This window comes from Lissotriton vulgaris, chromosome 8, assembly GCF_964263255.1.
Source record: "Lissotriton vulgaris chromosome 8, aLisVul1.2, whole genome shotgun sequence".
In the NCBI taxonomy this organism is placed as follows: Eukaryota; Metazoa; Chordata; class Amphibia; order Caudata; family Salamandridae; genus Lissotriton; species Lissotriton vulgaris.
Genome location: NC_141696.1, coordinates 340,900,477 through 340,926,966, shown reverse-complemented (window position 1 = coordinate 340,926,966; position 26,490 = coordinate 340,900,477). Strand labels below are relative to the sequence as shown.

The window sequence follows — 26,490 nt, the reverse complement described above, 5'->3', positions numbered from 1 at the left end:
GGTCCACAATCCTAAAAAGATTCTTTGCACAATTAAGTATGTTTCACTGTGAATAAACTTTAAAAAGCAAAACTGGAATTATTTGTAATGCATATTGTCTGCAATCACCACAATGATTGGTTAACCAGCATAATTTGTAGTTCAAATCCTACCAGACAATAAGCTGTCTGGTTGCAAAGACATATTGAGGACATAATGAAAGCTTACCTAGGAATGCATTCTTCCTATTGCTTACAATTGGATTTATTTTTTGTAACTCACATTTACTTGCTTTCTATTTGCTAGCATTATTTGTTTGTTGTTGTAGGCGTGTGTGTGTGTGTCTTTAATCATTTATTTCGGGAAGCACTCCATGACTGTGCTTTTTTGAGCCATCTCCCTTGTTTACAGAGCAGCTGTTGCAGATTGTAGTAAACATACTATATTTCTTTAAAAAGGCTTTCTACACCCTTTGTGTTTTGCTACACTTTTGGGGCGGATGATTTTAATATTGAATCCACCATTCATGGCAGGCCACTTCAAGTTTCTATCCACTGTCAATATTCCTGTGTCAAGCAGCTCTCTTCTCTGAAGAATTAATTTTCTGCACTACGAGTTCCATCAATCAGCATGCCTGTGACCATGTTGGAATTGAGAAGGTGAATAAACAATATAGAAACCTTTAAATTTTGTTTTGTTGTGCGTTCAAATACAGAGCTCAGACATCAGTCTGTCTCTCCTCTTACAGACTGATGTTTAACCTTTTAAAGGGGAGATTGGTTGTTTACTTGTCTTTGTTTGTTTCGCAGTTACCTTTGCAAAATCCTCTAATTTTCCAGACAATGTTGCTGGGTACAGTTAGTGTGAAAGGAAAGACTGTAGATGTCCTGTTTATCTAGCACTCCACTAAATTTAAATACCTGTACTAAGAATTCCAAATGTCAGCAGCTGGGTAAGCACACATGAAACACGTTTTGTGTGATTTTAGAGTGTGGTGTAAATTAAGGTTTTAATAGGAACAAAACAAATCAATACACTTGGGGATGGACAAACGAAATATTCGCTGACGCCTGTTTTCCCCACATTGTTCGCTACATTGTTTCATCAGTAATACTGAATGTCTGTGCAAATTTATGGTCATCTTCAAGGAAAATGTGTTGTCTGTAAACGACAGTGCATTATCACATTATCCTTTAGTAATATATTTGTGACAGTGTGTTCCCACTGCTCCAAAATATATCACCAGCTACATTCTACATCTGAAAGAAACAGGTTAGTATTAGATTCCTTACCTTAGAATATCCCCAGGCGTTAGACTGGATCCGGAAATTTTTGCGTAGCAATACCCCTGCGCGTCGTTAGGCGTCGTCTCTGGCTCCGCGTCCGTCGTTGGCGTCGTCTGCGCCGGAATGACGTAGTCGGAGTACTTTGACGCCGCCCATGCGCGCTGATGTCAGTTCTTCTTTTTTCCACGCCAGCTAGCGCAGATCCGGAGAAGCTCTACCCCTTAGTCACTTTTTGACTAAAACTTTTTTGATCATTTTTGATCTTCTCAAGTTGTTCTCGACTCTTCAGGTGCCGGTAGGGATGCCCGGGTTCAAACCCTGCTCGAAGTGTAGGCGACTGATTTCGAATACCGACCCCCATCGCCGGTGTCTGCAATGCCTAGGCCTCGACCACGACGACCGTTCCTGTTCCGACTGTCGAGCCCTGACGTCGAAGGCTAGGAGGGAGCGGTCCCGCAAGCGGCTCGAGCTTCGACAGTCGGCCCCGCGCCATTCGAGGTCCCGGTCCCATGGGAGGTCGAGGGATCGGTCGCGGGGACAGAGCCCTCGCAGCTCCGGAAGTCGGCATCGGTCTTCTGGTTCCTCCTCCGGTAAGAGGCATGAGAGGTCGGAGCGGCGTCATCGCTCCTCTGACCGCCCCGACGCTCGCCCGACGTGGCTGGGGTTTTGGGTGGCACCACCCTCGCGGCTCCGCCAAAGTCGCTAGCGCCGCATCCTGCCCCACACCTTCAGGTCCCTGAGCACGATGCGATGCTGGAGGAGATCTAGCAGTACCTCATGGCCATGAGGTCGCTCTCTTCTCTACCGGGCCCCACGGCGCCTTCGGGCCCAGTGGGTCTGGCTCCGGGGCCTAGCGGGTTGGTGCTTTGGCACCGACGCCGTCGGCGGCTTCGGCCCCGGCGACTTCGGTCCCGGCGCCGCAGGCCCCGACCGGATCTGGATCCGGGTCGACGCCGGTCGACCTTACGACCTCGCCGGCGCCGCCCCCAAGGGTACCACCACCGGCGCCGACTTCGGTCGACGCCGGCCCCAGTCCTTCTATCGATCCCATTCAGCCGTCGACACAGCCCCGATGGGTGCCGTACGAGACTGCTTTGGGTACATTCTACTTTAACGAACGGGCCCCGATAGTTGATCCTGGCTACCAGGCATTGGGTGACGAAGAGGACTGGGAGGGGTCTGAGGACCCTCTGACACAGGAGTGTCAGGACCAAGCGGACTGGACAGAGGAGCTTGGGGAGGCCAGCGGCCTGGATCTCTCTCCAGACACTGGTTTTGGATCCCCTCCTACCGTGGCTACGGAGGAGGGGGCAGACTATAGCGTAGTACTGATGCGGGCGGCTAAGGCCTTGAACCTTATGCTCCCCTCAGCGGCCGTGAGGACTAATCTCCTCACAGAGGTCCTCAAACCGCAGTCAAGCTCGGTCGAGCCTTTGCTGCCGTTCAATGAGGCCTTGTCTGACGTTCTGTTGGGCACCTGGTCCAAGCCCGCCTCAGGACAGCCTGTGGACAGGAACGTGGCCAGACGCTACCGCCCGGTTCTGGGTGACTCCAGCTTCCTGTCGACCCATCTAACCCCCGAGAGCCCGGTTATCCAGGCCTCTAACTCCCAGACCGCGTTCCCGTCGGCCCCTCACGACAGGGAATCCAAGAGGTTTGAACAATTTGGCAAGAAAGTGTTCTCGTCCCTTAGTCTGGGACTGCGGTCGGTCAACACCGCATGCCTCTTGGGCCGCTACACCCACACCCTGTGGGACACGGTTGCGGACGTGCTGCCACAATGCCCTGAGGAGGTCAGGGCTAAACTCGCCCAAGCCCTGGTGGAGGGTCGAGATGCAGCACGGTACTCTATCCGGTGCGGACTGGATACCACTTCTTTTTGTGATGCCTGGAGTATTCACAATCCCTATGACTTCAGTTGTGTTATCTAATGTTGGTGTTTTGATAGCGTTCTAATCAACCTTGAGGGTATCCAGTGCGCTGTAGCTGGTGTGATAGGTCAGCCCTGTAGGGCTTACTTGAAAAGCCAGGTCTTCAGCTTCTTGCGGAAGTCAAGAAGAGAGGAGGAGGCTCTGATGTGTTGTGGGAGGATGTTCCAAACTTTAGGGGCAGAGTACCAGAAGGCACAGACCCCTGCTCTGCTTTTGTGTATGCATGGTGTAGATGCTAGTGAAAGACAGCGAGAGCAGAGGGCTTCGGAATGTTCTTTGAAGTGAGTATGGATGTTCGTTAATAGCAGCATTCTCACTCTTAAAAGTGTTTCCAGCACCACTGGCGCAAGCCAATTGCAAAATGTAATTTACGCATGAACCCTTGTCAGTAGTGTTCTTTGCACAAGTGCTGTTTCTACTCCGGTCTCAAAAAAAGCATTATACTGGAATTTAAATATCATTTTCTAGTGGAGTATGGATTGTTAATACACGAGTGCTGAAAGTCTAGTCTCCATCAATGAAGCATGTGTACTGATTACTTTTATCACCATCTGTAATTCACATTTCAACAAAGCATAACTGATATTGATAGGACCCACTGAAAACAGTGTTGGGACACATTCAGACTACTTTTCTAAAATATCACAAAATGCACAGTGATATAATCAAAAACAATAAAGGAAGTGTGTTCAAGAACATTGCAAACAGCAATTAGAAGAACCACAAAAAAATGCTTCCCTTTTACCAACAACACTTATAGTGAAAATGTTAGCAACGTTGGAGGAGGGGGCTCGGAGCAGGGGTGTGGGACGGTCTTTGTGAAAGAGCTTCCATAGCACTTTATATCTTAACTGAACATGTTTTAAAACATTCCTAATGATTGCAGGTAATAGACTGAAGGGCTAAGGAGATTGTGAGGTATAATATTCTATTTCATTCTAATTCAATAATCAGTCTAATTCCTTTCCCAACTTGACTTGCTAAAGGCGTTGATAACAAACTGTGAAGGCATACCCCAGGATGCCGTAGATAGATAAAACTGTGTCTCTTCAAGAGACTAGGTGCATGATTTAGAGGGCTGTACGGAATGGAATTCTCAGAACTCAACGACTCACAGTCCACACCATGCACATACATTGCTCGACACCTTAAATCTCCCTCCAACCCCCCCGCCCCCAATTTCCCCTCTGCTCCCCCTCCAAAAAAAAAGAAAAACTGCTGGTATAAATGTGACGCTTAGCCGCACCACAGACTATACTTTTTGGCCTCTTGGAAAAGGTTTGCAAAAACCCTAAGTGTACAGCTTCACTAAAAACCATTGGCAAAGCCATAAGGTCTCGCCACTCCCACCCCCTCGAGTATTTAAAATCGCGCGCAGCCTCGCGTGTCCAGGTAGTGTGTATTGAATTTTCCCCTGAGGCGTGAGCCGGGGGTTCTAGGCAGCTACTAGCTCATTTAAAAAAAAAATTTAATTGTCACTTATTAAATTGTTTGTTTGTACCTTTTGGACCCTTCCCTCAGTGTCCTTGAATTGTATAGCACTCTGCTTTGTTTGCACGCAGACACCTGCTCCCCACTTGGCTAAATCGGCGGCGCTGACACGCTCTTGGAGAGGGTCCCGCCATTTTGGGTGGACTCCTGGGCAGCGCACTAGTTGTTCGCCACTCTCCCCCCTACTCCCTCGCCATAAAATGGACACCAAGCCTAGACGGCGCAGCGGGCGGGCGCGCCGAAGTTGCGCTTAAGTTTAGCCCGTCTGCGCCCGTCCACGACAGGTCGGGACCAGGGGCCACAACCCCTGCCTGTCCACTGGCACAGACAAGGTATTACAGATCGGACTCCCTCCTCAGTATGAGGATTACAGGGGGAACGGCTGTTTGCACTCATTTGCAGCCATGGATCTTCCTGCGGTCTGCCCAGTGTGCAAACAGAACCTAAATATTAGTCAGCCTCATGATGCGAAACAAGACTACAACATGTTGATTTTCAACTGTAGATCTTTAGTAAAACACAGCACGGAAGTTGCCCTTATGCTGGAAGAGCGCATGCCTGACCGTCTTTTTAACAGAAACTTGGCTGACTCCTGACTCTGATCCGGTCATAGTGACAGCCCTGCCCCCAGGCTTCCAACTCATCCGAAAGGACCAGCCCGTGGGGAGAGGAGGTGGCCTGGCAATTATATATAAAGAGCAACATCGGTGCCGAGCCACTCCTGGCTCCATCCCAGAGTGCGAGAGCCTCGCATTTAGCATCGAATTCTCTTCCAATAATTTTTTCTCAGGCACCCTTGTATATCGACCGCCGGGCCCCCCAAAGCAGTTTCACAAGTCCCTCCCAGCCATTTTGGCCATACAGGTTACAACTGCCTCCAACTTCACACTATTAGGTGACCTCAATCTTCATTTTGACGCCATTCTCGATCACATTGCTATGGAACTGAGGGACGATTTAGCGGCCCTACAGTTAGACCAACGCGTCGATTCAGCCACCCACATTAAAGGTCACCTCCTGGACCCGGTGTTCAGTAACTGCACCGAGCTTATGGTCGGGTGCACAATCAGTCTTCCTTGGACCGACCACTCGCTTGTTCCCCTGACCTGGACCACTCTCAAGGCACCCTTTCCTAACCCTATTGTAAGGAACTCCAGAAACTGGGTCAGACTGCCAGTAGATTCTTGGTCCACCCATCTCGTGAACCAAGAATTTGAAGATTGGATTGCGAAATCCCTTGAGGCCACTCTTCCCAGTTGCAAAGTCACGCAGAAACGAGCACGAAAAACTGCTCCCTGGTTCTCTGAGGCCCTTAGGGAAAAGAAACGCCACTGTAGGAAATTGAAGAGACAGTGGCGCCTGGACTACTCCCTGGATGAGAAGTCCCAATATAGAGAGGCAATTAGAGCTTACAAGGATGAGGTAAAAACTGCCCAATCAGTTTATTTCTCTGGAAAAATAATGTGAGCCAAATCCAAACCAAAGGAAATTTTTCAGATAGTAAAAAGCCTGAATAACCCCCCCCCCCCCCACCCCCTTCCCCCCCCCATTATGTTTTGCATCCCAGTAATACCATAGCCCTCTGTAATGACCTGGTGGAATTCTTCCATCAGAAAGTCCAACATATTTACTCCTCCTTTCCTACCATAGAATCAGCTCCCATGGTTCAGGGACCGGCTGACTCGATAGAAGCCTTATCTCAACCCCGGGCAATTCTGGAACTCTTTCCACTGCTAGAGCTCGAGTCCACTGAATCTTTAGCCCACCAAGTAAAATCAGGCTCACCATGTGACCCAGCTCCACCAGAGGCAATGTTGTCAGTACTTCAGGTCGTTCTGCCTACCATCATGAACCTCCTGAATGCCTCCATCACCTCCTGTATTGTCCCGCCCATCTGAAAGCAGGCTATGGTCCGGGCCCTGCTTAAAAAGCCGAATTTAGACCCCGGTGATTTCAGCAGTTATCGCCCGATCTCCCTGCTCCCCTGGGTGAGCAAAATTCTCGAAAAGCACATCAACATCCATCTGATGGACTTTCTCGAGACCAACCAGCTGTTGGATGCCACCCAGATGGGCTTTCGACATAGACACTGGACGGAGACCGCACTGCTAGTGGTTACCCAGGAAACCAGAAAGATCTTAGACCAGGGGCGAGCAGTGGCAGTGGTCCTGCTTGATCTGAGCGCAGCATTCGATACGTGCAGCCACAACACCTTGCTGAACCGTCTCTCGGGTGTTGTATCAGGCTGCGCTCTTTCTTGGCTTAAGTCATTTCTGAGCAATAGGTCGTTTCAGATCTTCGAGGGAGATACGGTCTCCGCCAGCAGACCATTGAGTTGTGGGGTTCCACAGGGCTCCTCTTTAAGCCCTGCGCTATTTAACATCTACATGAGACCACTGGCTGAGGATGTCCGTCCGTTTGGCATTAAAATCATTTCCTATGCGGATGACACGCAGCTAGTGGTCTCTCTGGCGCAGGAGGACGGGCAGTCAACAGTCAGGGCTAATGAAATGCCTCGAGGAAGTAAAGGGTTGGATGACGACATCCTCCCTCAAACTTAACGGGGACAAAACTGAGCTGATGCTCCTGGGCCCCATAACACCCCTACACTTTGACTCCCTTTGGCCCTCAAGCCTGGGCACCCCCCCAGTACGCAAGGACAATATAAAAAGCTTGGGGGTATGGTTGGACAAAGCTCTGTCCTTTAGCACCCAGGCCACTAAACTTTCAGCAACCTGTTTTGGCCTCCTTAGGATGCTAAAAAAAGTTCTTCCACTCTTACCTATGGAAGGCAAGCAAGTGGCCGTTCAGGGCCTGATCCAGTCCCGACTGGATTTCAGCAATGTCCTGTACCTCGGCGCCCCGGACTATACTCTGCGCAAGCTGCAGATAGTTCAAAACTGCGCGGCCCGCACATTGCTCCAGCTGCCCCGCAGACTGTCAGCTAAACCGGGGCTGCTCAGCCTGCATTGGCTGCCAGTACGGCAAAGAATGGCCTTTAAGGCAATGTGCATATCTCATCAGGCCTTCTGGCATAAAGGTCCAGTAATCAGCCGTGAATTAATTTCACAATATCATCCCAGTAAAAACCTTCGCTCTAGCCAGGCTTTCCTGGCTTCAGTTCCTAGAATAAAAAGAGCAAGAGCTTGTGGCAGAATGTTCTCTCATAATGCCGCCAAGTTGTGGAATTCCCTCCCCTTTCAGCTCAGGTCCAACCCCAACCTGTCCTCATTCCGGAAGCAACTAAAGACATTTCTTTTTAATGTGCATCAATAACCGTCCCCCAGTTAATACCTCGGACAAGCTGCCACACTTATCTATCAGCGCTTGGACGCCCCAGGGCAGCAACTGCGCTTTACAAATGTACGTTTTATTTCATTTCTTTTCATCTCATTTCATTTCAAAGGCGAGACCGATCGGCTTTGCAAATGCTTGTTTGTAGAAGTGTTAAAGGGGAAAACCCAGAACAGAATGTTCAGATAAACATATGGAACTCTTTGTTCTGCCAAATAATGTATACTCCCTTTTTTGATTAACCTATTGAGTTTGAAGCTTATGGGGCACTCTGGTGAATAGTTTCCATATATACTTCTGGTGTGTGTGTGCAGAAAATAAACAGTCATATTTCTTGATCGGTGTTTGTTCACTGTATTACTGTTTATATGGATTTCTCAAACATATCTCAATTCCTCCCATTATTATGTGTTAATCCATTTTGCTTTGCCATTTGTATCATGGTTCGCTATATCTGAACAGTTCCCCATTGAGTTTTCTCAAGGCTGAGGTACTAATTAATACAAGGTGGTAGGTATCAAAGATTTTGAATGCTAGAGGTTTGTTTATTCCTATATGATACTAAAACGAAATGAGTAGTATCAAAGGCAATCCATAGCAAGTGGTTACAAAGCCAAATTATACACCAGTTCATTCTTTAAACATAGGAGGTTGTACCACACTCAATTTGCTTTTCTTCCGACAAAATGTTTGTTCTTATCCATTTTGGATCATCGCCTAAAGTTTTAATGTATACACATTAAAACATTCTGAATGTTGCTTCTATTTGTCGTAAAGTAGAAACTAGTTTGCCATTTCTTCTTCATACTCTAATCATGCTTCGACATTGTGTTGCAATGTTTTCAGTGACCGTGACTGTACCTGGATTTATTGTATAACTTCATTGAATTTTATTAGTGAGTAGCGGTTTCCAGAATACCAGTTTAATGTGTTGTGGATGGACTTGATCTATGCAAGATCCAAGAGGAGTTTTTATTGTAAATATTTTGTTTCTACTAAAATAGCCTGTCTGAAAGATATATTTGCAAAAAAAATGTTGGTGTATGGTTAAAATAGAACTGAACTAAAAAAAATCCTTTTTTTAAAAAAGCTGCTTTATGGTAAGTTTGACTCTTCGTTTAAAGAATATTTTTTTTTGTTTTTCCAAATAAAACGAGGACAATGGTGTCAGGCTACACTGCACCATAATGTGCCCAGCAGCTGTAATGTCTCCTTGTGCCCTGCACTATTGGGTTTTTCCATTTATTTAGAAATGGATTCAGAATCCTTGCTTTATACAGTATACTATCCTGATTATTAGTTTGTGCGGAAGGTGGGTTATTTACAGCTTAACGAAGAATTCCACAAGGAGAACTAGGAATTGCATGTTTGTAGCATGTGCTGCTATAGATTTACATGCTCTGCCTAGAACTGGCATCTAGTTTTGAATGTAGAAGTTTGCAAGTTATTTTTCTGCGATCTCAAGCTACCTTGTAACTCCTCCCTTAGCCCACAATACACCAGGACAAAGATTCCGCCTCAGATTTATTTTTCCTCCCTTGTGCATTCCTGGTCCAGCTCTGGAACAACTTCTCCAGGACGTTTGGTGCCAGTCAATAAAATTCAGCCCCAGCCACAAAAACTCTACTGCATCGGTGATCACATGGATTCTCCTTCCATCAACTTACATGCAGCTTATCCAGCATTGGATCTTTCATATATTCAAATATTCACATGCTTGAATCATTTGCTGCCTTAGATAGCAGTAAACCGTGTCAAAATGACCATAGGCCTCAACAACAGTGTTCAACCAGCCTGAAAAAGGAAACTGATTGAAGTGTGTAAATATTTGAAAGATATCAACATTGGAGAACAGAATTTACAGGTAACTAACTAATACTATCACACAGTGGATGTGCACCATTCCAGAGGGATTACATTTTCGAGCGCCCAAATAAGCCAAGAGGCACGATCTTTGGGTGAGGGCTGCCCCACAGACCTCACACCCCCGATTACAGAGGAGCTTTTAGTGAAGGGCACCAAGCATAAGCACCCATCTATGCCCGCTAGACCCAAAGTCAAGGGCCAACTACCCTCTGAGTCTAAATCTGGTCCAAACCCAGCTCTGAGACAACTCTTGACAAAATTGGGGTAGAGCAAACCCCTTCCCTTCATCGAGCTCCCAGGGGTGCCATAACTTTAGGGAGCACAATATTTTCATCCATCCCTCTGACAGTAAGAACTTAGCTAATCCAGCCCCCGCAAGAGAAGATTCACCCGCCACAACCAGGGAAAAAGTGCAGACTCCCCTTTGAGGAGCAGATATTGGAGAAATTGTATTTTGTTCTATTCCCCAAGAAGCATAGGGGCTAGTCCACCACCACTGCTCTTTCCCTTTAGGCTTCAGCATCACCCATGACCTACGAAATCACCACCACCAGCCCCACAGTAACAACAGCTGTTTGTTCCTTCTGACCATGTTAATTTAGATATAGGCAGCTCTTGTGATCGACATAACCCAGACCAACACCCTTTGCCACCCAGGTTTGTGGATGATCCTTGGGATCCTTATCCTGTGGACCAATGAGAGAATGCTAACCTAGACCCTGATCCTGTTTAAGCCTCCACCCAGTCAACCCCAAGTGACACCTGTGTATCATGCAATTATCCAAAGGGCGGCACAGCACTTTAAGTTTTATGCTCCATGTTGCTGAAGAGGGAGAAGACTTCTTAGTAGAGACTCTCCCCAAGACTGATCGGTCTGTTCAGTACTTGCCAATGGTGATAAGCATGACTAAGTGCAGTACAGATAACTTCAAAGATCCAGTCCAGGTTAGGGTCATCACCCCAAAGGTGGAGAAAAAATATATATAATGCCGCCTAGACGGCAAGTGCACATTAGGGGGGCATGTCCCATTAGACTCCTTGGTGGAGTACACAGCCAGGAAAAAAAGCCTCTGCCCAAGCAACAGGTGATGCACCTCCTCCAGACAAGGAGAGAAAGAAGATTGCCGCCACAGGCAAGTGAGTGGCTGCCAACTAAGTTGAACTGCTTTCTAGATACAACCACTGGGAGGAGATGGAGGATTTGATCAGGCTCCTTTTAGAGTCATATTGTAAACGGGAACAGAAACTTGTTGGAGGGGGGAAAATGTCACTGCCAATATTCTATGTGCCCTGGACTTTACTGGCACTGCCTCAAGAGAGAAAAATACCAGCATCATACTGTGGCCTCACACTCAGTGTGTCTGGATTCAGATCAGATGTTCAACAGCACCTGTTAAATGGTGAGCATCTGGTTGGCTATCAAGGTGACATGAGAAAATCAGGGAAGGTACAGAGACTCCTAAGGCCATAGACGCTCTGCAAACCCAACTACCCGTGTCTCCGTTTTGAACGCAGCAGGCAAGAGTAGGTGCCAAGACTTCAACCCCTATCTTAAGCAAGGAAATCAGCAACACCAATCCCTGAACCAGTACATCTTTTTAGAGCTTTTCAAAATAACCACCATGAAAGACATCATACTGCTACTCTTCATAAGAGCTCACCGACCTCCAGGACGTTTATACATCCAACACACCGTTGCTACCTACACTTTGTGGTAAGTGTACAAGACTACGAGTTCAAAGTTCTGCCATTTAAGGACACAACAACCCCAAGGTTGTCTAGCGTTGGGGCAGCAAACTTGCTCTGCAACACCATTTGTGTCTGCTCATAATTGAATGATTGGCTGATAAAGAGCAGCAAACAATAACTGTAACCAGCAAACACTAGAGCTGCAGTGTCTGTTAGGTAGGAAGGTGGATACCGGACTATGGTTACCCCAGATTTTTTATCTAGTGTTTAGCTGGTTTTCAACTTAGTTGGCCTGGGATCCTGCTAATCAGGGCCCCAGGCTATCTGCTCTCTCTTTAAAATGGACTCCATGTACCCTAGGTACATTACCAATTGGATACTGGGTCAGCTTATGAGCCCCTGTGCAGTGTACCATAGGTACCCAGGGCATAGGTGCATCCAAGGCCTACCAGGGGCTGCAGCATATCTTTTGCCACCCCTGGCTGGCCATTCAAATCGACACAACTGGCTGATAACTCAGCTGGGGCAAGGTGGTGTAATCACCCCTTGCTTAGATATAGTATACCTATATCTAACCTTATGTCTGGACACATATACACCTATAAGTCACTCCTATGGCAGGCCTTAACAATCCTGGAGGCAGAGTGCTTGGTTTTATGTCAGATGGTGCTCTAGCATGAGCTGAGCCTGTCTGCAACTTTCGGAACCATGTCCTTTAGCTGTTCTGGGATATTGCCATACCATATACTCTTAAGTGCATTATAATCCTCGCGGTTAGATGCTAACTATGGTTTGGCTTTATCAAAACATGTCGAGTAAGGTGTCATATGATTTGGAATACTACCCCCTCGCCAGTCCTGGCGACGGGGGTAGCATTCCACCCTTCTAGAGGGAGAAGACCTGTTCTAGCTATTCCCGGTTAAAGTTAACCAGAGCCTCAGCATCACAAAATGGATGCTGCTGCCACAGACACAAGTCTGACCTCCTGCTGATGGGAGTCCTTCCAGCGAGGAAGGCTTGGACAATAGGTTTCCTGCCTTGGGAGGTGCTAGCACCACTCCAGACAGGACTTTGTGTATTGGGACAGGGAGGGCTGAAAAGATTGAGACACTGCCTAGGGCACACAAGGTGTCCCATGCATAGTCCAGTTCAAACCGGTGCTGGGGCTTTCCTGCTCCAGCGCAAAACTGGACAAAGGGAAAGGGGTGTAACCGCCCCCTTCCCTGGTCCCACCCGTAGGAGGGACCTAGCAGGTAATCCAGTCCCTAAGATCAGTATATAGGTAGGAGCTTAGTCACTAGGACTTAAGATTATCCTGACTGAAACTTTGAAACAAAACTCTGGACCTTCATCACTCTACTTTAGAAGAAGACAAGTGAATAATCTCCCTTGTGGTCAGGGAGTGACCACCCTGCACAAGCAGGCACCATCCAGCGATCGACAACTTGCTTTGCCGCCGCCGAAGCCAGAGCCCAGAGCCTGACAAGAACCGGATTCCCAGACATCCAACAGCCCGATCCACAGTCCCTACAATGCTGAGACCCATGGAGGCGACGTGAGACGTGGGACCGGCCATCTTAAAAAGTCTGCGACCTGCTAACTGTGCAGCCCCCGAGGCCTCCTCGAAGCTGTGCATTGGAGATTGAGAAGCCCCAGCCCCGAACAGCATCTGCACCGAAGATCAGCCCTGCACACTCCACGAGTTCTGCATGGGGCCCTTTTGCATTTTCCTGCTCGACGCGTCTGCCCGGTCACTTGCCCGTTGGCTAGTGGCCATCTTGGCGACGATCCTGTGAAACTACACCGCTGGTCTGGTTGCTCCAGACTCGCACTTTCTTCCCTCAAAAGAAGCAGCCCCTCAGACCTTGCTGGTCTCAGTAAGAAGCTTACATCGATTCCTGCGTGGGTTGCCTTTGCCAAAGCGTGTTGCCTCCAATCTTGAAGCCGACAGCGAGAGCCTTTGTGGGACAGCTCGTGACTCCATCCTGGTCGTAGTCTGACTCCCGGACCACGTGGCTGCAGAGGCATGCTTCCCATCAGCACCTGATCGCATCCCGACATCGCCTCGTTCCATCCTGGTTCCACGCTGGTCACTGGCTAGTGACCCAGGCACTGTCCCCTCTGCTTTCAGGTCCTCTACATCTTCGATCCACCCTTCGATCCACCCAGACTCTTCTCTTCTGGCAGCCTGCAGCATCTTTACTCCAAGGCTCCATAGATCTCCACGACTAAACCCGACACACTTTTGGACTAATGCACCCGCTTCCTGTGGGTTAGGTAACGCGAGTACTACGGTGCACATGTAGAGGTTTACATCACTAGTGTCCTAGTTTCCAGTGGTTAAGTTCTATTCCAGTCGAAAGGTTCCTAATTCTTTAACTTTATAACTTTTACGCACCCATTGACTTCAATGTGTACACTCGTTTGCTTTTAGACTCTGCACACGCATCCTGTGGTCCTCCTGCTCCCTAACTATTGTTAGCTCAGTGTAGCCCCAGCAATGCCCAAGGCCCTAGGCCTTACCATTGTTCGTGTTGTGGTACTTATACCACTTTTTTGATATATGGTTTGACGGGTCACCCTGCCCTATCCATAATTGTGCAACTTTTGTCTATTCTATTAAGTTACTTGTTTTGCGCTTGTGCTTCTGTGCTCATAAAGAGTTCAGGGGTTTGTTTAGAAATAAATAAACCTATATATATTTTCAATATATATCTTGTGTGGTGTCCTTTCATTTGGTATTAAAGGGATTTCATATGGTAAAACAGCTTGCTTCACATGCCCTCATGAGTTTAGCCTAAGACTGCTTTGTCCATGCTACCCGTAGGATAGCTGGTCTATAAGGTTGACTTTACAACCATCACCATAAGGGTTGGTTAGACTGGTGCAAGGTGCTCACTAGAATAGTGAACATCGTATACCAAGCCAACTTCTCGTATGTTACACAAGCTACAGTTACTGTGAATGCTAAAGTTTAATTTACTGCTCATGAAAACCCAGGTATCCCTAGGGGCAGAGTTAAGCATGGCGACAGAGAAATGGCATTCCAAATGTCATGTCCTATTTTTCAGTCACCATGTTCCATTACTATAAGGACTGTGGTGAAACTGTTGGCGATGATGCGCTTCATGTTCAGCATTTGTACCTCACACAAGATTATACATGCACATGCTGCAAGTGTGTGTAGTGAGGCCGTGGTCATAGGCAGTGGGTCAATGGAAAGATCTAGTGTTGCCTGAGGCTAGGCTCAGCAAAGCTTTCAATGGTGGAACCAGACGTTCTCCTTGGCTGTTCATTCCTTGACCCTCGACCACAGGTATCTGATCGACATCTAGCTGCAGATTCCTTATCTTTGAATTTTTTTTCATCAGTACCTCTGCACGCCGGTAGAGGGCGACTCGCGACTCCGTAGCGACAGCATTTCCTGAATATGATGTCAACAGAGTCATTTTAGGCCTTCCCCTGATATGCTGACTTCTGGTTCGTTTTTCCTCGCTAACAATGCAGATCTGCACTGCAGGTCCTTCATCTGTTTTCAGCCTACGTGATGTTTTTCGTCGGACCAGTGTGCCTTTTTCTACCCTTTTTCAATGTCCTCAGGTTTCAAGTCTTGTGAGTCCTGTGGATGACAAATGCCGCTCTTTCGAGGGTTACAGCGGGTTTGGTGGTTCTGCATGTGCCTTTGTTCTAGTTCATGCTGTCAGTGACCAGTTTCATTTCCAGCCATCTGGAACATATCTCACTTTGCAGTCTCCTGGGAGCCTGTTCTTGCAGCTTCTTTTTGATGCTTGATTTTTCCTAGCCGGGCACTTACTCTACGGCGAGTATTCTGTTTGTTGTGCTGATTCACTATAGCCATGTTCCTTGTTCTTCGATGACATTATGTTGTATGCCTTAGGGGCATTGTGAGTGCTCCTTTATGCACTTAGTATCCCTTATAGGGACTACAACTTTTCTCTGCTTCTTATGCCCATGTGGGCAGGCATGGTACTGCAGGCAGGCTCTTTGGCCTGGGTAACGTTTGTTTCGGTCTTCAACCCTCTTCAGTGTGGACATTATCCTTGTTCTGTTTTGCTCTGTGGGACACACAGATTTTTTCCAACTCATCTTCGTGTACCTATTGGTTAAGGCCTGGGTTCCACAAATCAATCTCCCCTTGTGCTGTATTAATTTTCCTTAATTCCCTTGTGGTACAGCCCTCTTTTTGGCAAATTAGTTAAAATTTCGCCTCAGTACCTCTTTCTTGTATAAGCCCTTTTCAAGTTGGAGCCTGGGCAGCGCATGTGCTGCTCTGCTAGCCATGCTGTATTAATTATGGCATAGAAGCTCTGCCCATTTTCTCGCCCATCTTTTCAATTGTCTCCATGTACCATCCTTTTGAAATTGTTGTTTTTCATGCATACCGCCTTGTCTGCAAGTATAACCTCCCATGAGGACTGGCACTTTACTGGTGTTACACAGGCTCCTGGGAAGAGGTGTGGCGCAGCAGCCAGGGCGACGGACGCAGGGGATCACGGTTCGATCCCTGGCTCTGGTGGCAGGGGTCTGCCCAGCACCATGCGACTCTGGGCAATAGCTTGCTTAATCTTCCCAACGGCCCCCGGCGCCGAAATACCCCTTCGGGGGTGATTCATGCACTATGGAAGTATTGGATTTTTTTTTTCATCTAGTTGGTGAGTACTATTTGCTTAAACTACTTTCTTCTCCAACCAGCTGTTGTAGGCAGGACACTGTCTCCGGCAACCATTTTTTTTTTTAATATACCAGCAGGCACACCTTATGTTATACAGCTTCCAACATTTAAAAGAAGCAGCATGACACAAGGGGCCATCGCGTAGCTAAAAAATGTTATTTGTTTTTACATAATGCACACATGCTTTATCTTTAACATGGCACCTGCTTTTTTTAAACTATATTTTATTTTATCCAGAACGCATACCACGCTTTATTTATAACACGGGCACACACCAGAAGCGTGGGTAAACAAACCTTTCGAAGCTGCACCGCCTTTCTTTTGTTTTGCGCGGCATAGTCCTTGAAGCTGTTTTTGCTCCCCGCCCCCTCCTGCTTCGCATTATGAGCCCTCCCCCACCCTCTAAGCACTCAAGGAGCCTTTCTCAATCAAGTTGCAATGCTTCCTCATTCCTCCTCCCACAGCCTTTCCCTTGTCTGCCCAACCCCCTCCCTCACTCCCAACACCCCTATGCACATGTCCTGCAGGCCCCTACAAGGTAAGGGCTTCACAGCAGCATTTATATTTTTTAAAAGTAGCATGTGTAAAACCAGTTCCATTCACTTCTCTGCCTATTCCCTCTCTCGCTCCCAACACCCCCATGTACAGGTCCAGCTGGCGTCTACAAGGTACGGGCTTTACAGCTGCAGCATTTGCATTTTCAAAAGAGTAGCGTGTGTAGGCATTTGCAGTTTGTAAATGTTCTGTCACTACTGGTAAATAAATACGAACTGCCAGAGCAGCGAAGAGATACTTTCTCATTCTTCCCCAATCAACCTGTAGCTGTCACCAGAACTTGCAATGAGTGTAGGGCTCCTGACATGGTGAAAAGGCAACAAAAGACTTGAGCAAAGCTGTCCTTTTAGACATGAGCTATCTGAAAGAGACACGTTAGTGATAGATTCCTTACCTTCGAATATCCCCAGGCGTCAGACTGGGTACGGAAAGTTTTCGCTAGCAGTACCTCTGCGGGTCAGTAGGTGGCGTCGTAAGTGCTGAGATGATGTCAAGGAGACTACTTAGGCGCCACCCATGCGCGCTGACTTCAGTTCTTTATTTTTCCACGCCAGTAAGCGCAGATCCGGTTAGAGCACCTACCTTATTCACTTTTTTACTATTCTTTTTGAGACTTTTGTCTCCTGTAATTCTACTCAGGTGCAGGTAGGGATGCCTGGTTTTAAGCCTTGTGGGGCCTGGGGCTGCTCCAGAGAACGCTCCCAGGGCCACCATCATCGCTCCTTGAGCTCCAGATTTTCACCCTCGGATTCGGGTAAAAAACACACAAAAAAGTCTAAGAAGTGATGTCGCTCTCCGACGTCCCCCCGTCGGTACCTGGATGCGGACGAGGGGGACAGGGGTTCTGCCCCTGCGGCTCCTTCGGAGCCCGGGAGTCCCGCGGCCTACCCACCTTATCCGGGTCTGTCCGCGACTCCCGCACAGGTGCAATAATTCCTTGCTACCTTGGACCGCATGTTTAGGCCTCAGGCCCGCAGTCCTGTGTCCGGATCCTGTCAGCGCCGGCGGCTCCGGCCCTGGCACCACAGGATCCTGCGCTGCTGGCCATGGCGTTGCATGGTCCCACGCTTCCAGCTCCGGCACTGGCACCACCCTCGGCTCCACCTCAGACGCCGCAGTGGGTGCCATTTGATCCGCCCCTGCCCAGGTTCCACAACACTTTTGTCCCTACCCGGGATCCGCATTCGGACACAGCACCGGTTCGGCCCAGTCTGGCACGGTTTGTCCCTGCCCCGGTCCCTGCCCTGCCACCGCAGTCTGTGCCACGTGCAGCGGAGGTGGAGGACGACTGGGAGGGGTCCGAAGACTCTCTTGCTAGTCAGTGCTCGTCTTGCTTAGCCAGCATGTCCGCCTTCCTACTCATCAGGCTGGCCACATATTGGACCCGATTTGCTCCAACTTCCCTATCTCCATTAGGGATCCTTGCCCGGTGGCTTGGTCCGACCATTTTATATCTTATTTTTCTTGGACGGTATCTAGCGCAGCGACTCAGGTGCGCTCCCACCAGAAGCCAGCTATCGGGAAAATTGACCCTTCGGAATTCAAACAGCCTCTGGAGCATTTTAGGCCTGTTTTGTTAGGTGAATTGGAGGAGTGTATGGCTGTGTTCATTGGCTGGGTGGCGAGTGCGGTTGACTCTGTAGCCTCCACTCGGCCCGTCAGACCCGCTAGAGACACGCCCTCTAAACCTTGGTTTAATTTGACTCTTAAAGCTGCTAAGCAGGACTGCAAGGTTTTGGTTGGAGCTAGCTTGGCGTAGGAGTGGCTACTGCCTTATAGCCAAGAGGAAGCTCAGAGCAGTGCAAAAAACTTACTATTTGGCCATCGCTGTTGCTAAAGGCCAATTCTTTACAGCTCGCATTGACCGTGCCAGGAACAACGCCAAAGACATTTTTGCCATAGTGCAGAATTTTACGTCACCACAGGCTCAAGCGAGTGTGATTCAGTCTTCTTTCGCATGGTGTAATACGCTTTCCTGCTGTTTCAGAGACAATGTTCAGGCCATCCAGGCTACATTTCCATCTACTAATGGCCTTTGGCGGCGCAACCTACCGCCTCCACCAGTTCTCTGTCCGCATTTAGCTTAGTCGACCCCCTAGAATCTCTTAAAATCCTCAGGGGGCTCAAGTCCAGCTCTCCCGCAGACCCGTGCCCAGCCAGGCTTTTAGCAGCAGTGGCAGAGAGTGTGCATACAGAAGTGAACTGCATTGTTAATCTGTGTCTCCAGACAGCGGTGGTTCCTCCAGGGGTGGAAGCAGGCGAAGATTTTGCCTCTTCTTAAAAAAATCCCCTCTGGATCCCCTCAATCCAGGGAATTACCGGCCCATCTCCCTCCTCCCTACTTTTGCCAAGGTCTGTGAGAAGGTGGTCAATAGACAACTCACTGAATATGTGGAGTCTGGGGAAATCTTGCACCCAGCTCAATCAGGGTTCCAGGCCTCCCACAGTACTGAGACCGTTTTAGTAGAGGTGGTAGAGGCTATCCGGGAGTGCCTAGACGTCGGCGGGAGGGCAGCACTAATTTTCCTAGACCTCTCGGCGACATTCAATACCGTTACACATGCTCTTCTCTTGGCCCGTCTTGCAGAGATTGGCGTATCGGGAGCCGTTTGGTGGTGGCTTAGGTCTTTCCTGGCGGAGCGAGTCGAGCAGATTTGGCTCCCTCCCTCCTCCCCCTCCCCTCAGCTGGTTACCACCGGTGTCCCGCAGGGTTCATCCCTTAGCCCGCTCCTCTTTAACATTTATGTTACGCCGTTGATCTATCTGGCAGAGGAACTTGGGGCTAAGGTGTTGGGCTATGCGGACAACATGCAGTTGCTGTTCACCTGGGATAAAACATCTTACTCCGTCTCAGCGGCGCAACAGTGCTTAGCTTCCAACTTTCAATGGCTGGCCGATGCACAACTCAATGCAATGAACAAAAAGCCAAGATATTGCTCTATGGCAAGTTTCCCGCTGACTTCCGTGAGCAACTGTGGCCTCCTGACTCTCCTCTACCCCTCTCTTCGGGGCAGCCCACGAAAACCTGGGAGTGTGGTTCGATGAGTCTCTCTTTTTGACACACGCTAAGAAACTGTCCGGATGCTGTTTCTGCCTCCTCAAGACTTTGAGGAATTTCTTTCCACTCCTCCCGCAAGCAGCAAGAGAAACTGTCACATGTGCTCTGACTTTATCACGCTTGGATTATGCCGGCGCCCCTGGCTACCTGTTTAAAAAACTCCAGGTGGTCCAAAACGCGGCGGCCAGATTGCTATTGGGCATTTCGACAAGGAACAGTGTGGCTCTCTAGCTGCGCTCTCTTCACTGGTTGGCTGTCGTTGACAGGGTCAAGTTTAAATCTTTGGTGTTGGTCCACCGTGCTCTCCATGGGCATGGTCCTCTTTATCTTCAGAGACTCTTTTCCTTTTACTTTCCTTCGCATGCGCTCTGTTCTATGTCTCTGCGCTTGGCTTGGGTTCCGCGCTTTTAAGCTCCAGAGGGTGGGAGGTAGCTCTTTCGTGGTGAAGGCAAGTGCAGCCTGGAATGCCCTCCCGCTTGCGCTGCGGTCCATTCAGGACCCTTCTATGTTCAAAAAGAAACTCAAGACTCACTTCTTTGTTTGTTAGCTCCTCCTTGTTCGCCTCTGGCGTCACGCCGGGACACGCACGAGTATCTGTGCGCGCTACAAATGGATATAACATAAAATAACAGTGTGACGCTGAGCAGGACTGGCCGGAAGAGTTAGAGGAGGCAGGCGGCTTTGATGTCTCCTCTGACCTTGGGTTTGCCTCTCACCCGCCTACCATGGAGGAGGGCGCCTTTTACAATGTGGTGCTCCGTCGGACAGCTGAGGTCCTCAACCTTGATCTCCATACAGTGGCCTAAAAACAAAACTTCTCACAGAGGTGCTCCAGACGACGTTCCATTCGTCGGAGCCCCTGCTGCCCTTTAATGACGCCCTCACTGACGTCTTACTGGGCACGTGGTCGCGGCCAGCCACAGGGGCCCCTGTGGATAAGAAGGTTGCCAGACGTCAATGCCCGGCACCGGGTGACCCTGCCTTTCTGACCACTCATCCTACGCCCGAGAGCCTGGTCATCCAAGCTTCGACGTCCCAGAGTGCCTTTCCCACAGCTCCAACGTATAATAAGATGCTGGAGCAGTTCAGCAAGCAGTTTTTCTCTTCGGCTAGCTTAGGGCTGTGGTCAGTGAACAGCGCATGTCTATTGGGCCGTTATTCCCACACTGTGTGGGATATAGTTGCACAGGTGTTGCCTTAATGTCATGAGGAGATCCAAGCTGTGCTGTCCCAAGCAGTTGCTGAAGGTAAAGATGCGGCTAAGTTCGCCATTCGGTATGGTTTGGACACCGCAGACACTCTCGGTAGTGCGATTTCTACGACTGTGGGGCTTCGTTGCCACACCTGGTTGAGATCTACTGGGTTCTCGCCAGATGTCCAGAGCTCGCTCATGGACATGCCCTTTGATGGCACTCGCCTGTTTGGTGATAAAGCTGACAGTGCTCTGGAGCGTTTTAAGGACTCTCAGGCTACGGCCAAGTCCTTGGATCTCTCCACCAAGTGCCTGGTCACGTCTACCTTTCGTGGCCATGGAAGAGGCGCCCCTGCCCTCTGGTTCAGTCAGAAGCCTGCTCAGAACCAGTCAGAAGCCTTCTCAGAACCAACCTCAGCGTGGCCGTGGAGGCCACCGTGGTGGCACAGGGGCCAGCGTGCAGGTTAGTCCACCTCCGCTCCCGCAGTTTCCGCCTTAAAGCCTTCCTAGTCCGAGCTTTGGGCTGCACCACACGCCCGTGGGCGGCAGGATTCAACATCATCTTCCCCAGTGGCGTTCTGTCACTTCAGACAAATGGGTGCTGCAACTCGTCCGGAGGGGTTACGCCCTCCCCTTTGAGTCTACCCTGCTAACCCCCCCCCCCCCTCCGCCCCCCCCCCCTCCCACCCTGCCATGCTACCTCAGTTCCACCGCATGTCGGGGGATCACTTTGCATTTCCCCAACAGGAAGTTATGGCCCTCTTGGACAAGGGGGGCCATCAAGCGTGTTCCTGGACTAGAAGTAGGATGTGGTTGTTATTCCCACTACTTTCTGGTCCCCAAGGAGGACAAAGGGGGCTTGCGCCACATCTTGGACCTCAGGAACGTCAGTCGCTTCCTCCAGAAGAAGTTCAAGATGTTGACTCTGGCTCAGGTCTTGACTGCCCTCGACCCTGGAGACTGGATGGTAGCGTTGGACTTGCAGGACGCATATTTTCACATCCCTGTTCATGGTAGGCAAGGAGCATTTTCAGTTTGCCTTTTGCTTTACCAGTGCCCGTCGGGTGTTCAAGAAAGTGATGGCTGTGGTCGCAGCTTACCCGCGCAGGTCAGGGGTGTCAGTTTTCCCACTATCTCGATAACTGGTTGTTGAAGGCGGGCTTGCCCCAAGCAGTTGTCACCCACCTTCAGACTACGGCCGACCTCCTGCATTTGCTGGGGATCACCTTCAACGTGCCGAAGTCACACCTGAGTCCCTCCCAGAAGCTCCCCTTCATCGGAGAGGTTCTGGATTCGACACGGTTTCTGGATTATCCTCCCGAGCAGCGAGTCAGGGATATTCAGGCTATGATTCTGATTTTTCAGCCTCTATCCCGAGTTTGTCAGGATGACCCTCCGGCTCCTGGGCCTGATGGCCTCCTGCATCCTGCTAGTGCAACATGCCAGATGGCATATGCCGACTCCGCAGTGGGACCTGAAGTTCCACTTGGCACAGCATCAGGGCACAACAATAATGATGTCCTAGTGCTCAAGGCAGAAACAATATTGTCAAAAGATCTGCGGCATCACAAGTTGCACCAGAATTACAACATACCTCCCCTCTTGCAATGAATTTGGGGTAGGGGATGCCTCAGTCTACTGCCACTACTAAAATAGCCCAACTCTGATAGACTTAACAAACATTTACAAAGCCCACATTCACCTAGTGTAACATAGAAAAAAGGTGAGAAAGCGAGATGGCACCTCACGGGCGCAACACCAATGGGACCCCTGGCTGGTACTCACCAGGATGGCCCTGTTATCATTGGTGCCATCAAGCTATAACGGGGTTCTCTATCAATGTGCCGAAGTCGCACCTGTGCCCCTTTCAGAAGCTCCTTTTCATCGGAGCGTTTCTCGACTCGTCACAGTTTCGGGTTTACCCACCCGAACAGCAGGTTCGGGATATACAGGCTCTGATTTTAATCTTTCGGCCTCTATCCCGGGTTTCGGTCAGGTTGACGCTGAGGCCCAGTATCAGGGCAACCTGTCCGACCATGCACTGATCTCGGAGGGCACTGCGAGACAGCTGCAGTGGTGGCTCTCGGACCGGACCGCGATTGGGTCAGCGGCAGATCCCTCTCCCTTCCCCAACCGGAGCACGTAGTTGTGACGGACGCGTCCCTCCAGGGCTGTGGAGGCCACATGGGAGAGGCGGAGATCAGAGGCCTCTGGTCTCCGGTTGAGTCCCGGCTCCATATCAACCTTTTGAAGCTGCGGGGGATTAGTCTAGCACTGAAGGCATTCCTCCCCTCTGTCTGGAGGAGTGTGGTGCAGGTGTTCACGGACAACACCACCGCCATGTGGTACTGCAACAAACAGGGCGGGGTGGGGTCGTGGACCCTTTGCCAAGAGGCTCTGAGCCTTTGGCAATTGCTGGAACATCAGAGCGTGACCCTGGTGGTTCAACACCTGGCAGGTTCTCTGAACGCCAGGGCGGACGAACTCAGCCGACGGTGCATGATGGATCACAAATGGCGTCTAACTCGGACGTGGCGCAAGGTCTCTTTCTGCGATGGGGAGAGCCTTGGTTAGATCTATTCGCCACCGAAGAGAACGTGCAATGTCATCAGTTCTGTGCGTTGGAATTTCCAAGGCGGCACTCCCTCGGAGACGCTTTTTGTCGCGAGTGGAGCTGCGGTCTGTTGTACGCCTTTCCGCCTATACCACTTCTGCCCAGAGTGCTAAAGATCAGGCGCGACTGGGCACAAGACATCCTTGTGGCACCGGACTGGGCACGAAGGTACTGGTATCCCGAGCTACTCAGTATGTCAGTCGATCCCCCGGTTCGTCTGCCTCTTCAGGAGGACCTTCTGTCGCAGCAGCAGGGGACGGTCCTCCACCCGAACCTGTCCAGTCTCCACCTCCATGCTTGGAGATTGAGCGCGACAGGGCGACAGTTGAGGCCATTTGACTTGCCTCCTGAAGTCCGCAACATCATTCTGGCAGCCAGGCGTCCCTCCACAAAGTCGGTATACGCCTGCAGGTGGAACAGATTTGTGGCATGATGCACAGCAAAGGCTGTGGATCCTCTTTCTGCCCCTCTTTCTGAGATTCTTCTCTTCCTTCTTTCTCTTGCCCAGCAGGGCTCTGCTCTGGGCACTATCAAGGGCTACCTTTCTGCTCTTTCAGCCTTTTTGAGGCTGCCTGATCAACCTTCTTTGTTCAAGTCCCCTATTGTTAACAGATTCTTGAAAGGCATCACACATACGTTCCCTCCTGTTCCATTTGTGACGCCTCAGTGGGACTTAAACTTGGTGAGCCATTTCACAACTGTCCTCTCCGCCTTCTTACTTTGAAGACTGCCTTCCTGGTAGCCATCACCTGTGCCAGGAGAGTGAGTGAGCTCCAGGCTCTATCCTGTAAACCTCCTTTCCTTTCAGTCCATCCGGACAAGGTTGTGTTGCGGACAAGGCCTTCTTTCCTGCCCAAGGTAGTCACAGCCTTCCAAATCGGGCAATCCATCACCTTGCCCACCTTCTATCCGCCTCCGCATCCCTCAAGAGAGGAAGAGAGGCTCCACCGTCTGGACCCAAAACGTGTGCTCTTTCTATCTGAATCGCACATGCCAGTTCCAGGTGGATGACCAACTCTTAGTTGGTTACGTGGGCGCTGAGAAGGGAAAGGCGGTACACAAGCGGACCATCTCGCGGTGGATCATCTTGTGTATCCAGACGTGCTACTCCTTGGCTAAGAAGGAACCCCCTGTTGGGCTGAGGGCTCATTCCACTCGAGCCACGGCTACTACTACTGCCTTGGGCCGAGGAGTGCCCTTGCAGGACATTTGCCAGGCAGCTACGTGAGCCTCGCTGCACACGTTTGCGAGACATTATTGCCTGGACAGCCAAGTCCGGAGGGATGGCTTTTTTGGCCGTTCCGTCCTTCAGGACTTTCTGGTGTGATTATTGGTTCGTAGACCCACCAGCGGGGTTGGTATTGCTGGGGTATCTATTCTAAGGTAAGGAATCTATCACTAACATGTCTCTTTCAGATGCACAAGTTACTACTTGTGTAACGATATATCTGTAAGAGACATTAGTTAGTGATAGATTCCTTACCGACCCACCCATCCTCCCCGTTCTGTGAACTGATATCTAGGGTTACGGTCATCCCCTTTCAGGGCCCTAGTTTCAAAGGCACCAGTGTTTGGTTTTTGGCATAGCTCTGCGTTTCTGGCGCGGAAAAGCTGTGTCTAAGAACTGACGTCAGCACGCGAAGGCGGCGTCTAAGTACTCCGACGTCATCGCGGCGCCCACGACGACGGACGCGGTTGCCGCAGATGACGCCTACCGACGTGCAAGGGTACTGCTACGCAAAATTTTCCGGATCCAGTCTGACACCTGGGGATATTCTAAGGTAAGGAATCTATCACTAACTAATGTCTTATACAGATATATCGTTACACAAGTAGTAACTTGTGCTTAAACAACAATACCCCTGGTCCCAGCCAGGAGGCACCAGACCAACCCACTCTGCACCCGCCGAGCCCGAGTGATCCAAGACCACGAGTAAGTCCCCCCGGCGACTGGGACCCAAAGTGCAGTGCCCCAAGACCCTCCTTGACAAACCAGACGACGCCTGCAGCCTCAGAACCAGGGATCCCTCCAACCGCGACCAGCCGAGGGTAACATTTCCCGACGCCCAAAGGCACCTCTGCACCCAGTGCCCTGCGGCCCCCTGTGCCTTCCTTTGGGGTACCTACCTCTTATCCAAGATCCCAACTTACCTCTCAAAGTGGTGGTCGCACCTGAAGAATCACCGTCCCAGAGTCTGCAGCCTTTGTTCCCTTGTTACCTTTCCCGTTGAATAACATAGAGCCCCCGATGGCTCCAAAGCACCCTGCACCCAGCCGCCCGAGTGCCTCTGGCCGTGCACCCTGTGTCCTATCCTACTTCCCCATTTGCCCTGAGCAAGTGACAGGAACCCAGCTCCCACAGCCGCGTGGCCTGCTAGCCAGCAGCCACCAACTGAAGGCCCCCTGCCTCTCATTGGATAACTTGGGCCTAATTACCTCTGCACCTGGCTGCCCCTGTGCCGCTGAGGGTGTACCAACTGTACCTACCTGACCCTGAGGGCCCCTGAGTCTATGCCCAGAACCTTAACTTCACTGGTCGAGTACTCACCTGGAAACAGATACCTCACTTTCCTGCCATAGGATAACATTGACTGGTTTGCCTTAAAAAAGTGTGAAGTTTTGAAACTCTAAAATATTGCTATAAAATCAGCCGAATACCGAATTCCGAAGAACTCACCTGTGATCAGGAGAGAAGCCAGTATTGTACCTTGTAGCCCACTACTGAACCGCAAACGTAATCCTAGCCGGCTTTGCTAGTAACCTGAATTTTCTCCATAGGAAACCATTGTCTGCTTTTCTGTGAAATTTCTTCGGTGTCTACTTTTGAAAAGTTTAAATATTC

General features: G+C 49.9%; 1 protein-coding gene across 1 annotated transcript in view; it reads left to right on the top strand.

Moving 5' to 3' along the window:
- The window catches only part of KDM6A (lysine demethylase 6A), a 789,178-nt gene that overhangs the window by 679,171 nt on the left and 83,517 nt on the right, over nucleotides 1–26,490 (top strand). The window lies entirely within an intron of this gene.